The following is a 14,032-nucleotide window of genomic DNA, read 5'->3' as shown; positions in this document are numbered from 1 at the left end:
TACTTATTACATACTAAAAAGTTCTACTGGTATCTAGTTATTTTCATCCAAAAGGTTTGGGAACAGCCAGAGAGATGAGGGAATAGTTCTTCTTTCAAAGCTTACATTGCTTTAATATTTTCATTTCCCTCTTTCAGGACTTCCTTTGATCATGTGAGACCTAATTACATCTTAGAGATGGTATTAGTATTCAAGAAAATTTAAGAAAATAGAGAAAAAAGTCTAGAATGAATGTTTTCAATTGGCAAAAAGGAAAGGGAGACTGCTCATTTTGGCAGCACATATGCTAAAATTGAAATGATATGGAGTTTAGCACTACCCTATGCAAGGATGATACTCAAATTCTTAAAGTATTTCATATTTTTTGTAAAAATATAACAAAATATTTTTTTTAAAACAATAGATCTATTTAAATCCCATCTTGATTATTATTATAGACTTTCTGTTTGCCTCAGCTAAGAGTAAGTTTCTCTTGGAATTAATTTTCAAAGAGTTGAATGAATATCTGATTGTATCTAGGAATTATTATTTAAAAAACAAGAATTTTGTTTGAATATAGCTCTGATCTGAAAGTTTACATCACAATCTTAAGTATGGTAGATTTTTATTGAAGTCTGAGTGGGACAATCCATCCTTATTTATATTGGGCCAGGATTAGGCTTTCAAATCCTTTTTCAACTTCAGAACACTCTTCCATTCTACCTTGACTTCAATCTAGAGAACCTACTTTTTTAATATGTTCCCTTGGTTACCTTGTAGTTTGAGTTTACTTACCCAAGACCATAGCTGCTTTCCCTAGAAATAAAACAGCATAGATTAGGAGAGGAGGCTGGGGAGTTCATTAAAACAGTATCTGTGTGATGGTAGGTCTGATTACTTGCTAATTCAGTAAATGAACTAATTCCGAAGATCCATTTTGGGAGAAGGCTATTGAATAATTTCTGAAAACCAAGCAAACAAACTCTGATTTCCTTTGATCAGAAACTCTATAGTTTAAACTTCCTGGTATAGATTATGAACCTCACCTTCCCCTGAAAGTTCTGATGACTTCGCTTCCTCCTTCTGCTCCTTTTCTTCCTCCCTCTTCTTCCCTTCTCCTTTCCCCCTTTTCCTCTTCATCTTCCTTCTCGTCCTCCTTCTTTTATAAAACATTATTAACACTTTGTGTTTTCACAGCAGAGTGATTTCTAGTGCTAGTGGTTGTTGTTATTCAGTCATTGCAGTTGTGTCAGAATCTTGGTGACCCCTTTGGGGGATTTTTTTGGCAGAGATATTGAGTCATTTCCTTCCTTCAGTTCATTTTACAGATGAGGAAACTGAGGCAAATGAAGTTTGTGATTTGCCCAGAATCATATAGCTAATAATGTCTGAAGCTAGATTTGATCTTGGGTAGCAATTCCTAATTCTAAGCCTAGTCCTCTATCCATTAGATATTCTTTCTAGTGATATAATCTACTGAAAATGCCAGTCTTGGAGTCAGGAAGTCCTGGATTCATGTCCTGTATAGAATAGAAGGGCTTCATAACCCTCAGCAAATTATTTAAACCCTCAATGGACATACCATCCTCTCAGACTTACAAGTTACAGAAAAGTTGTAGATCTACATTGACGGAGTGAATTTCTACACTGGGAGTTCAATCAAAGGAAAAGAAAGGAAACAAACAAACAAAAAGTACCATTTCTCTCCTTTCTACTGAAATTTCCCTTGTAATAAAGAAAAAATCTAAACAAAACTGAATAATCCACTCTGATGAGGTATTCATCATTCAGTAGCTGTAGCCTCCTCCTTTCTGGAAGTATATACATTATCTGTTCTCTAGGACCAAGAACGGTCACAAAAAAGTAATCAGAGTTCCACCTAGACTACTTTTAATAGTGTTTTGGTCTACAAAAAAATTTAAGTTGCCAGAAGTGAAAACCAGTTCCGATTCAGATGGACAGATTGTTGTTATTCATCCTTCTTTCTTGAAGAGGACCAATGACATCATGAAGGTAATGTCTTGAATTGCAAGTGAATTGGATTTAAATGAAGAAGGCTGCATTAATTATCTATGTCTTTCCTTCAAAATGTCAACCCAATGGAATCAGCCTCTCCCTATAATGGCTGGAGTGGAACAGAACAGAATAGAGACTGTTAAAAATCAGGAATCAAACAAAAGTTTAATTTCAAAGTGAGAGAAATGACTTGAAAGTAAGAACACAAGTGCTGAAGTTCCTCTGGAGGGGGTGGACCAATTTTAGTCAATGATTACACAGTGAGCTATACCTCTGACAATAAGGGAAAACAGCAACAATGTGACAAGTTTGATTCATGGCAGGGCTTCATGACAGAAACAATTCTGGGATTTTGCTGTGGTTGATCATCCAGAGAGTAAATTAAAGATTCTTGCTATGCGAAGTTCAGGGAACAGCTTCTTGCTAGTTCTTAGCTCTGGAAAACAGAGTATCTCCTAATATCTTGACAAGAGATACCTGAATCCAAAGGCAAGATGTAGGTCAGGACAACTGGAGATTGTAGACTAAGGTCTTTCCCAGGTTTCAGTTTGTCTGAAGCAATACACATTCAGTGATTTAAAGCAAAAGATGGCCTACTTTGCTTATTCCCCCCCAAAAAAAAAAAAAATCGATCTGGGAGGGGAAGACCTATAGTTTCTGGCCAGAATAGAAACAATTACTATTTATACTCATTGTAAGCCATCAAAACTGAAATAATAACCCTATAAAATGGGACCTATTATTAGCCAGCATGATTTGGGTTTAAGGCATAGTAAAGTGGCTCCATTTGAAATCCCCTGGGCTTTATCCATACTTGGTTTTCCAGAACCTATTTCAAGAAATCATAAATGAAACAACATGGGTCGTGTTATGATGTGGATGATGAATCATAACAGGGATTGGGATTGATAAATCATACAGATAGAAGGAGAACCAGGAAGGAATTATGTCCCAAAAATCCAGAAAGGAGAGATTATTTTGGGGATTAAGAAGTCAAATGCAAAAGAGAGATCAGAGAGAATAAGGACTGGGAAGAAATCATTACATCTTGTCTTAAGGAGAGAGTTGGTAACTTTAGGGAGGGCAGTTTCAGTTGAGTGAAGATGTTAAAAACAAATTTCAGAAGGTTGAAAATGTAAAGAGAAGAAGGAGAGCCACTGAAACCCACACAGGTGGATTTTTCAGAGTTTGACTGAGAAACGAAGGAGAAATACAGGACCATCGTTAGCAGAGATGGTAGAATCTTGTAAGAATTTTTGGAGGATAGACGGGATTTGGTATGTTTGTAGGTAGTAGAAAACTAAATATTAGAAAGAGAAAGGGGATGATAATGGGGGCAGTCAATAGATAGAAAAAATGGAATCCTGGGTTACACACGGGAGCTGGTCCCAGTAAGGAGAGTTACTGTCTCTTCAAAGATTAAAATAAGAGAGGAAAAAGTGGGAGATGATGTGAGGGAATGGAGAGATTTGGAGGAGAGAAGAAATAGTTGTCTACTGGACAACCTCAGTTTTTTGGATTAAAGTATTAAGGTGACTGTTTGGGGGAGGGGTATCATTGAGGCTTAAGGAGGAAAGAAAAAGTTTTGAATAGTCATTGTGGGTAGTAGAATGGAAAGAAGGAAGAAAAGAAGGAGGGAGGGAAGGAAGGGAGAAATGAGCATTTATTAAGTGCCTACTTTGTGCCAGTCATTGAACTAAGCACTTTATAAATTTATCTCATTTGATCTTACAAATCTAGGATCTAGGAGGTAGGGGAAACGTACACACATACACACACACACACACACACACACACACACACACACACACACAGATACACACACACACTCTTACATATTTATATTGTCTCTCATAAACATCAGATTCTTGAAAACAGTGTTGTTGTTTTTTCCCTTTATACCTCATTGCTTTGTACAGCACCTGGCACATAGTAGGCATTTAATTAATGTCTCCATCATGGGTAATGATGGGAAATGAGAACAATTTAACTCATTACTTTTAACAAGATATAATATGTAAGATGACAATCAATTAATCAGCAAACATTTATTATGTACTAATTGATAGAATCTTTCAAGTCATTTGATGAGTCAAATTGTGCTCATTTCCCACATTCACTTGAGCGTCCCAAAGAAGACTCTCAGGGGTCCTCAAACTTTTTAATAGGGGGTCAGTTCACTCTCCCTCAGACTGTTGGAGGGCTGCACTATAGTAAAAACAAAAACTTTGTTTTGTGGGCCTTTAAATAAAAAAACTTCATAGCACTGGGTGAGGGGGATAATTGTCCTCAGCTGCCACATCTGGCTTGTGAACCATAGTTTGAGGACCCCTGCAATATTTACTTCATATAGTGATGTCTTTATTCAAAAAGAACTAGAAGTTACTCTATCATGTTTTCTCTGAGATAATATTCTAAGAAACAAAGTGGTATAGTGGATAGAGAACTGGTCTCAGAATCACGAAGATGTGGGTTCAAGTTTTATCTGTGACACATACTGATTAACCTATCTGCAACAAGACACTATTCTCTTTGAGTCTCATGCAACTCTAAGACTGAGTGGGAGTGAGCAATTAATTGCATTAGCAGGAAGTTCTAAATTAGAATTTCCCTACACCCATGTAATAATTGGTATGACAAAAATATAATTCCCTTTTGGAGAAGCTTGAGGAAGGAATGAGATCATTGAATTAAAAAAAAACAAGTTTCCATGGACATTGCTGTGTTTCTGTCTTTTTCTTCAGTCCTAACTGCCTTCACAAGGGTCACCTTTATTCACTATCTTCATCCTTTTATTCCTTTTAGAGGTTATTAGGTTATAATTGCTGCCCTCCTGGCAATAAGCTACATAATTTCCAACAGAATACAAGGTTTAGGTTTAAAGATGTGAACAATAAAAGTCCCCAGATCCCTCAGAGGTACTCAAGGTAATAAATACCTATCAGGTAGAAGACTACCTTTATTTTATTCTATGGAAAATGAACTCAATATAAAGAATTCACTGGTGTACATAAACAATTACCGAAGCATATGCTATTGTAAAGTAGAACAAGTTTGTTCTTAGCATTTCTTCAGTTCTCCTTCCAATACTCCCAAACCATCTTCTGAACCTTTCTATTCCTTTCAGAATTACCAGCTTCGTTGTAGCCACCTGAGCTCACAATCTTGGAGTCACTTCAAACTTTTCACTCTCATTCACTCTACATAACAACTAAGTCATCTATTTGTGTAATATCTCTTCCAATTGTCCTCTTTTCTCCACTCACATAGCCATTGCTCTCATTCAGGATCTCATCCAACTCTTGTCTGGACTATTGCAATAGCCTCCTAATTAGCATTTCTAATTCAGTTCTCTCTTCAGGCTGACTTGGGTTTCTTCTCATGCCAACTCATTTTTCACAAAGCTACCAAGGTGATTTTTCCTAAACCATAGATCTGGCAATGTTACCTTTTTTTCTTAGTAAAATGCAATGGCTCCCTATTATCTCCAGGATTATATTGTAAACTCCTGTTATTTAAAACTTTTCACACCCTATTCTTAACCTGTTTCCAGTTTTTTTTCATACATTCCTTTCTTTCACAAAAATCAAACTGGTTTTCTTACTGTTGTTCATACATGGCAGCACCCCATTTCCCATCTAAATAGCTTTGTCTTAGTTGTCCCCTATGTCTAATGTGTACCCCCTCCTCAGCTCCAACACTTAGAATCTCAAGTTTACTTCAAGACTCACCTCACTTACCAACTTCTACATGATCCCTTCAAATGCTAGTGTTTTCCTTCCAAATCATCTTGTATCTTTTTGTATATATTTATTTATATACATGTTGTTTCTTTAAGATAGATGGTAATTTCCTTGAGGGCAAGAATTGGATCACTTTTTAAAAATTCAATAATATTTTATTTTTCCAATAGCATTCAAAGATAATTTTCAACATTAATTTTTGTAAGTTTCTGAGTTCCAAATTTTTTTCTCTCTCCCTCTCTTATCGTTCCCTTCACCATGACAACAAACCATCTGATATAGGTAATATATACAATCATTTAAAATATATTTCCACATTAGTCATTTTGTGAAAGTAAAATCAGAACAAAAGGGGAAAACCACAAGAAAGAAAAAACAAAAAACAAAAAAGGATGAGAATACTATGCTTTGGTCCACATTCAAGTTTCCAAAGTTCTATCTCTGAAGCAGATGACATTTTTCATCCCAAGTCTATTGGGATTGTTTTGGATCAATATATTGTTGAGAAGAGCTAAATCTGTCATAGTTGATCATCACATAATCTTATTACTGTGTACAATGATCTCCTGGCTCTGTTCACTTTACTCAGCATCTGTTCATCTAAATCTTTCCAGGCTTTTCTAAAATCAGCCTGCTCATCATTTCTTATAGAACAATAATATTCCATTGCTCCATATACCATAACTTATTTAGCCATTCCCCAATTGATAGTCAAATTGGATCACTTTTATATTTGTATTCACAATGACTTGTAAAGTACTGCACACATAGTATATGCTTAATTAATTCTTATTGATTGGTTAAGTAATATTTCTTCCTTTTAAAATTTTATTTTTGTTTTTACAGCAGACCTCAAAGACAGAGGAGAGAAGTTCATGAGGAGACACATAAGCAAGGAAGGTATGATTATTCATTCGACATTTATTAATCAATTAAGTATTTATTAAGTGCTTATTATATGCCAGGTACTGTACTAAGTACTGGTTCCCAAGAACAAAGGAAAAAAAAACCTTAACTTGTATTCTAAAGGAAAAGACAAGTCTATAAAATATATTTAAGATAATATATAACACAAATACTAAGTTAATATATAACTGTGTTTATATTTGGACATATACACACATTTATACACACACTCACACACACACACACACACACACACACACACACACAGCTTCCAAGTTAACTATGAGGATCCTCTCCATGAATCAGTTCTCCAGAAGTTGGCTAACTGTATCACCCCACTTAGACTTCTAAGAGCATATATGAACAGTCTGGGTAATTCTCTAATGACATCAGCTAAAGCCCCCACTGGCATACTCCCTCCAAGTTGTCATCTAGGAATCATTTAAGTTAGCCAGACTTAAGTAGTTTTTAGAAAGGAATATTTTATTAAGTGATATAGTAAAAAGGGGGTAACATGGTAGAGAATATTTGAATGAAAGTCAAAGGACAGAGAAACAAAAGTGATTTTATCATTGTAGTGTGCTGCATATCACTAGGACAGAAAGGGGAAATCTATGGGGAGTTTAGAAAACAAATTTGAAGTCTGATACAAGGGCATGAAATGTCATGATAGGAAGCTTCAATTATCCAGACATGTGCTGGCATTCTTTCTCTGCCAATAGCAGAATAGCTAATAATTTGTTATTTTGCTTTAGTGATAATTTCATCCTTCAAAAGGAATAACAAGCTGGAGGAAATTCTATTCCAAAACTGATTCTAAGATGGAGGATTTAGTTGCTAAAATGGAAATGATGGTAATCTTAGGAGGAAGTGACCCCGTCATTCTAGAGTTTGTTAAACAGAAAGAAAAAAAAAAAAGAATGTGGACATTGTCTGACATGTACTTTAGATTCTGGGAAAGCAGATTTCAAAAGGAGAGGAAAGATAGGTAAGATCCCAAGAATTCAAATGCTTTAAAAGAAACCATCTTAAAATACCTAAAAATGAAATTGTGAAGATAAGAAAGAAAACAATTCCAGTGAGGAGGAAAAATGGGATTTGTCTGATGGGACTGATATAGAAGCATAAGGAACATAGCAACCAACTTATTAAAAAAAAAAAAAAAAAACCTAATGTAAAGAAGGAAGCAAAGTCAGATAACAGAGGATAGTGTGTGGCATTGCCCTATAAAAATGTCAGGAAAATGTAAACTCAGAATGAGCTCTATTGAGGAAACCTACAAATAAGAAAAAATAATGTTTCAAAACAACCTACTGGGGATAAAAGAACAAGAGTCTCAAAGAAAAGATTAAGATCATTATTTGAAAAGGGTGGAAATAAAAACTGATAATGAAGAGAAGGCAGAGCTGTTCATCTTTGACTTTACTTCTGTTTTCCCTCAGAGGAGAATGACCTTCACATTGTTAATGATACAGAAAAAATTAATTTTAAGGGAGTTGATATACAAGATAAGAAATTGTAATGAAGTACCCAGCTGATCTCGATAAATTCAAGTCATCTGGTCTAAATAAACTGTACTCCTGAAGAAAACTGGCAGACATGATTGCTGAGCCATTATCAATGATGTTTGAAGTCACAGGAAACAGGAGAGATACCATATCATGGAGAAGAGCAAATGCTGATCCTGTAACAACTGTTAATTTGGACCTAATTATGGGAGGAACATAAATGAATGTCAGAGATACTCACAATCTCCTCAGAAGAGGGAAGAGATGTAGCTGCCTTATTCTAGGAGAATGGGACCGAGAATATTTGCTACATCAAGATTTTCCAAAATAATAAAGGAAGAAAGAACAGAGAAGAATAGAAGCTACAAAATTATAGGCCACTGAACTTGACTTTTATTCCTGGGAAAAATTCTAGAATGGATCATTAAAGAGATGATTGACAAATATCTAGAAAGGGAAACAATTATTATAAAAATCCATTGTGTCTTTGTCAAAAACAGGACTAACTTCTCTTCTTATTTATAGGCTTATTAAACTAGTAAATAAGAGGGATGCTATGGATATAGTTCACTTAGATAATGGAAAAACTTTTGACAGTAGAAAAGATATGTATGTATTAAATGATGACAGAATGAGTTGGATTTAGAACTTTTTAGATTGCTGGACTTAAAGAATAGTTTTGAATCATTCATTGCTAATATGTGAAGAGGTCTCCAGTGGAGTATCCCAGGATTCTACACTTGGCCCTATGTTATAAAGCATTTTTTAAAAAATCCAAGTCTTATCCAAGACATGGATTAGTATACTTATCAAATTTGTGGATGACTCAAGGTTGGCAGTGATTGCTAATATAATGAATGAAAGTCAGAATTCAAAAGCATTTGGCAGGCTAGGGATTGGAATGAATCTAATAAAATGAAATTCAATAGGAATAAATATAAATTCCTTCAACTGAGTATAAAAATTCAATTTCACAAGTTTAATATGATGGAAATATGAGGAGACAGCAGTTCTAAAATGGATCTGGGAGTTTTGCTATTTAATTGTCTGACTCTTCAGGATCCCATGGACATCCATGGAGTTTTCTTGGCAATGATACTGGAATGGTTTACCATTTCCTTCTCCAATGTGTCATGTTACAGATGAAAAACTGAAGCAAATAAGGGTTAAGTGATTTGTCCGGGGTCAGTTGTTGAACCATGTTCGAATTCATTGCTGATTCAAGGTCCAGTGTTCTATATACTGTACCATTTCGATGCCTTCAGGGTAATGGGGGTTTTAGTAGAATACAAGCTAAAAATAAGACAGCAGTGGTGCATGGCATACAGGAATATTAATGTGTCAATCAATATTATGTGAGGCACTCTGCTAAATGCTGGGAATACAAAAACAAACAATAAAAAAAAAGACATTCCTTGTCCTCAAGAAGTTTCCAACTCAATGTGGGGGACAACATGCAAATAAATATCCATAGAGTAAGCTATGATAAATTTAAGATAAATTCTAAAATGATTACCAGAGAAAAGACACTAGAATTAAAAGGAATCAGGGAAGGGTTCCTCTAGAAGGTAGGATACAAAAAGGGGCATCCCTTCCAGATATAGGGAGGTGATAATTTCATTTTACTATGTCCTCATCAGTCGTCATTTGAAGTATTATGGCCATTTCTGGGCACCATAGTTTAAGAAAGATATTAATAAATTGCTGAGTGTCCAGAGGAGGGCAACCATATTGAGAAAGGACCTTGAATCCATGCTGTATGAGGATTGCTTGAAGGGACTGGTCACAATTACCCCTGAGAAGAGAAAATTCAGTGTGGGAGTGGGAAGGGCAATATTCAATTATTTGAAGGACTGTCATATAGAAGAAGGACTAATTTAATTCTGTTTGGATTCAGAGGACAGAATCCCCCCCATTAGCAATGGGGGAGTTGAGGAGGAGTTTCAAAGAGCCGAATTTAGGCTTTATGTCAGGAAAAACTTCATAACAACTGGAGCTTTTCAAAAGAGGAATAAGCTTCTTTAAGAGGTGATGTGTCCTGCCTTGGTCTTCAAGCAGAGGTTGTACCATCATTTAAAGGGTATGTGTTAAGTATAGACCTTAATGCTAGCACCCTGGTAATTTAGATTGAATGCTGTAATTTAAGTGTGGTATTTACAAGTCACTAAATAAGCAACAAAAGGAAGTCTACCTTGCTCTGTCCCAACAAAGATATGCAATAAGGATACCATGGCACTTAGCTTTATGACCCTTCCTAGTCTTTATATAGAAAGACCCCAGAAGGACCAGGGATGGTGACCTGAGGGGGTTCTTCAGAAATCCAAGTTGGAGGTGCTCAGACTTCTGAGTAGTAGGAGTAGGACTTTTTATGCCTTTAGGAAATTTCATCAAATGCTATATTGGTCTCTAAACTGTGAATAACTAGAGCTGACAAAGCAGGCCTACAGTCAAGTTTTTAGAGATCAAATATAGGTTTAATTAATCACTTTCAGAGTGAGGAATACGGTTTGCAAATTAGAAGCTTTCCAGGTAGGAGACCTTGTCTGTTGCATTAAAGGCAGAGATTTTTAAATATAAATTATAAATTGGAAGAGAGGGCAAAAGTAGATTACATACAATCACTTTCAGGACCTGTGTAGTTTCCCATGACAAGTCTATGAGTGCAGCACAATATGGATATTCTCTAGTCCTGTGGGAACAGTTCTTAAGTGATTATTTCAAATACCAGAGGTTGATACTTTAAGGGAAACAGGACTAGAATTCTGCAATGGGAACAGATTCTGTAGTCTTTGATTCGCTTCACTTAACATACACAGAAGATCATTTCAAGTTGCATTGTAAGACTGACTCCCAAGTCAGATTCTGCTGGAAAAATGGAAGCTCTGAAAAATCTAGATTATTAGTATATTAATTATATGTATCATATCAATAATTATGAAAATCATAATAATTTTCTTCATAAAAATTTGGAACACAAGATTTTGAAAGTACAAATGTTGAAATTTATCATTCCATGTATTTTGAAATAAAAAGCTATTATTATAAAAAAAATTATTTTCTTCATACAAACAAGCAAGGATCAATCAAATCCAAAGAAAAAACTTTCCTTTTAGCTAATATTAAAAGGAGAAACACTGAAAGAGTTAAGATCCTGACAAACTAGAGATTGGTCTGAGTCTAATAAAATAAAATTCAATAGCAATAAATGTAAAATATTTCACTTGGACACAAATGGGAAAAGAGGAGAATCTTTGTCTTATTATAATAAGTTATAGATGGGATTCTTTCAGTGTATGATTTGGACCAGATGGACAATAATATCCTTTAGAACTCTGAAATTTGAGAGTTGGTTGTTCTGATTATTGGTGAGGATATAATTCATATCAAGGATAAACTTGTCAAAATATTTTGGGAATACCTTGTTTTCCAAAGCTAAAGCCTAGTAAGCAGTCTGTGACCTGGGCTTGGCATAGCAATAATCCTTTGCACTCTGGATAATATCACCCTCTGGCAAAGTATATTGCTTGGACTAGTACCAGGTGTTCATTGAGGGATTTAGTTCCCCTTATTTCCCGGGGCTGTCCATCACATGTTCATAATCCCTGTTCCTTGTCATTCACAGGTATTACACTACTATTCTTGTCACAGAATTCTTTGCCCCACAGCATGGCCAGGATCCACAAAACTTGGGGTAATGATTGTTCCCATGGATCCGAGGACATCTACATTGTCCCAAAAAGTGCTAACCATGAGAACTATCTCAAAATTTGAGAATGTGTTGTGGTATATAAGAGGCTCCAGTCTTTTCAGTCTTAAACCTTCCTTTTGAGAAGGTGGTCTTCAGCTTGCAAGTGTTGTTTTCCTTACTCTGAAATTAATTAAACTTCTGTTTGTGTTCTAAGTGTCCTGTTTCTAGCCTGCTTTGTGTGGATCTGGCCACCCACAAGTTAGAGGCTGGTTCCAAGCCAGTCAACAAACTATTAGATAAAAGAAATGGGACAGAATTGAAATTAGAACACAATGGAAGTTTGATATGAAGATGGGTCAGGTTGACTAATAATTTCTGAGAACACTATTAATGAACTGAATTTTAGGGCAAGAAGCAAGGAAATGAAACCATCTTCTATGGTGTATATAAGTTAGAGTTTGGGCTTTTGTGAATAGAATCAGACAGCTCTCATGAAGCTGGCCAGACAAATTCCCACTATGGCGATGTCTCAGAAAGCAGTGGGATGATTTGTGTGTTTTCACCTCCACCTTTCCTGAAAATGCAAAAAAGAGGCAGATTATATACCACAGTCCAAATAATTGGGGGAAAGAGGTATGGATCTTAATGTTATAAAAATCATGATTTGATTCAAAGGGGGAATTTCCCAGACTCTCTGAATCAGAGCTATCTTGTGAAATAAGTATTTACCTTGTGTTGGTATAAATTAAAGAGTAGAGGAAGGAAGGAAGAAAGAAAGGAAAGGTAGTGGGGAGGGGAAAAAAGCAAAGAGAAAGGCAAGAAAAGGAGAGAAGAAAAAAAAGGAAAAAAAAAAACCAGGGAAGGGCAAGAGGATAGGGGAAAGGAGGAAGGCAGGGACCGAAGGAAGGAAAAACTGGTGTGTGTGTGTGTGTGTGTGTGTGTGTGTGTGTGTGTGTGTGTGTGTGTGTGTGTGTTTTAAAGAAAAGTATGGAGACCTACCAATCCCAAGGAATCTGCTGGATGTAAAGGAGATCTTGAGTTTGTTTTAGAAAAAAAGGACCTATTACTCAAAGAAACAGAGTTACCTTACTCTTGTGCTAGAGAAGTCTTGGGAGAAATGAGACATTCTTGGAGGGGGTAAAGAGGCAGAGTTTTGAGCTTGGTTGCTCTGCCCAAAGGGTAGGTGATACTGCTGTTGTTTCAGCAATAACTGGAGTAAGCCAACTTCCATTTCCTTCTCTATCTTTCCTCTCCTCCTGCCTCATCCATCTCTGAAAAAAGTGTCTCAGGCTAATGATTAGAGAGATGTCTGCACATCCATTGCTGAACTTTCCATCTGAGAGAACTGATACCAGATGGTGATTTTGCCTATCTCTCATCCTTCCATCCCTGTCCAAGAGAGCTTATGTTAAATCCAAAGCTCACTAATTCTTAGTAGTTCATTTACATTTGTGTTCAATTAGTCTTAAAAGCAGGCATAAAATAAGTGTGGTCAAATATAGAATTTTCTGGTTTGCATGTATTTTGTTATCAAGAAAGGAATTCAAAGGAAGAAATGTAGCAAGCTATATACACTCAAAATATGACTGATAAAGTAGATTATCAGAAATTATCAGGATCTCTAAATGAAAAAGAATCTCCTTGATTTATATTCCATAACTTCCCCAAATCAGGAAAGAGATTCAATGAATCTAGTTACCCTAGACAAAAGACTGAGCTATGAATAAACAATTTTAAGTAGTAGAATGTTTCATGAATAATAAAAATAATAAAAGAAGAAGCTCCCTCAGGTTTTTTTCTCCTCTCTTGTTTTCTGCACATGCTCAAGAGAGATTCTGTTCCATGAAGCAAAAAACAGTGAGCAAAGAGAAAGAAGAGATAGAATACAGCTAGGAAAGAATGGTTCTGTTCACTTGAGAATAGCAATCAGAAAGAAGGAGTGGAGAGTTTTCCTCTTCAGTCAAATACCTTTACAACCCCAGGCATCACTATAAAACACACACAGACACACAGATACACACACAGACACACACAATACCTGTGTAAGATTACTACTGAAAACAAGCATGTATTATTTGCTCAGATAAAATGGATGAGTGCTTCTATGTTTTCTGTATAGCTCAATATTGAAACGAAGTCCTGACATCACCAAGTCTCCACTGACAAAATCTGAGCAACTTCTGAGAATAGAT

General features: G+C 35.8%; 1 non-coding gene across 1 annotated transcript; it reads left to right on the top strand.

The window, feature by feature from the left end:
* Positions 1-262: 262 nt before the first annotated feature.
* LOC127563584 (U6 spliceosomal RNA) lies at positions 263-365 on the top strand. The gene has a single exon (XR_007954030.1). It is a non-coding gene; the product is annotated as a U6 spliceosomal RNA (small nuclear RNA).
* Positions 366-14,032: the final 13,667 nt, after the last annotated feature.

This window comes from Antechinus flavipes, chromosome 4 (genome assembly GCF_016432865.1).
Source record: "Antechinus flavipes isolate AdamAnt ecotype Samford, QLD, Australia chromosome 4, AdamAnt_v2, whole genome shotgun sequence".
NCBI lineage: Eukaryota > Metazoa > Chordata > Mammalia > Dasyuromorphia > Dasyuridae > Antechinus > Antechinus flavipes.
Note: the sequence above shows the minus strand (reverse complement) of the source record. Positions and strands in the feature narration are given on the sequence as shown.